A 1,199-nucleotide genomic window follows, 5' to 3' on the forward strand; every position below is an offset into this window, starting at 1 on the left:
TACTATTCGATAGGTACACTTGCCTACATCGCGATAATAGTTAGTTCAAGAACAAGTAATTATAAATATTTAAAACCTATCATAAAACCTCGCGAGTAAGTTTTTGGCGCCGTTGCCGAAGAACTAAAATATTAGGAACACTCAATTTTTATTACTTTAGCCATTTATTTTTCGTGCACTTTAATTTATTATTATTATTTATTAATTTACTTTTTCCTTCTCTTGGCAGTTTTTTATAGTTTATGACTAGAAGAAATCCGTTAGGACCATTACTTTTTGACGAAGAAATCGATCATATAGTTCGCAGAAATCAAAGAGAAATAAGGCGAAGCTTAAGATACACAGAGAACGAGCAAGAAGACGATACTCAACCCCCAACTGAAGAGATGGCTGAAAACCAAGGCAATCAGCTACATCCTGCAATTGCGGTTAATCAAAATCCTGCTCCACGCACTATGTACGATTATGCTAAACCTTCTTTAACAGGAACTGAATCAAGCATAGTTAGACCTGCTGTAGCTGCAAATACTTTTGAATTAAAACCTAACACTATTTAAATGATACAACAATTTGTTCAGTTTGATGGTTTGTAGGATGAGGATCCCAACGCTCATTTAGCCAACTTCTTAGAACTATGCGATACATTTAAAATTAATGGTGTCTCTGATGATGCCATTTGTCTTCGGTTATTCCCTTTTTCATTGAGGAACAAAGCTAAACAGTGGTTGAACTCGTTACCACGAGGGTCAATTACTACATGGGAACAAATGACCGAAAATTTTTTATTAAAATATTTTTCACTGGCTAAAATGGCTAAATTACGTAATGATATCTCTTCTTTTGTGCAGATGGATTTAAAAACACTCTACGATGCATGGGAGAGATACAAGGACCTTTTGAGAAGGTGCTCTCACCATGGGTTACCGCTTTGGCTACAGGTTCAAACGTTCCATAATGGCCTGAATCTGTCGACTTGATAAATGGTTGACGTAGCTGCTGGCGAAACCATCAATAATAAAACACCTGAAGATGCCTATGAGTTTATAGAGGAGATGTCACTGAATAACTATCAATGGCAAGTCATGAGGACAAAGCCAACGAAAACAGTTGGCGTTTATAACATCGATTCGGTCACCATGCTCTCTAATCAAATAGAACTCTTAAATAAAAAGATTGATGGTTTTCTTAGTTCTTCGCAA

The 1,199-nt window shown here is 36.2% G+C and overlaps 1 non-coding gene across 1 annotated transcript; it reads right to left on the reverse strand.

Annotated features, from left to right (window-relative positions):
• Nucleotides 1–815: 815 nt before the first annotated feature.
• Nucleotides 816–922, reverse strand: LOC121211502 (small nucleolar RNA R71). The gene has a single exon (XR_005906726.1). It is a non-coding gene; the product is annotated as a small nucleolar RNA R71 (small nucleolar RNA).
• Between the last annotated feature and the right edge of the window lie 277 nt (nucleotides 923–1,199).

The sequence above is a fragment of the Gossypium hirsutum genome, chromosome A12 (genome assembly GCF_007990345.1).
Source record: "Gossypium hirsutum isolate 1008001.06 chromosome A12, Gossypium_hirsutum_v2.1, whole genome shotgun sequence".
Lineage (NCBI taxonomy): Eukaryota > Viridiplantae > Streptophyta > Magnoliopsida > Malvales > Malvaceae > Gossypium > Gossypium hirsutum.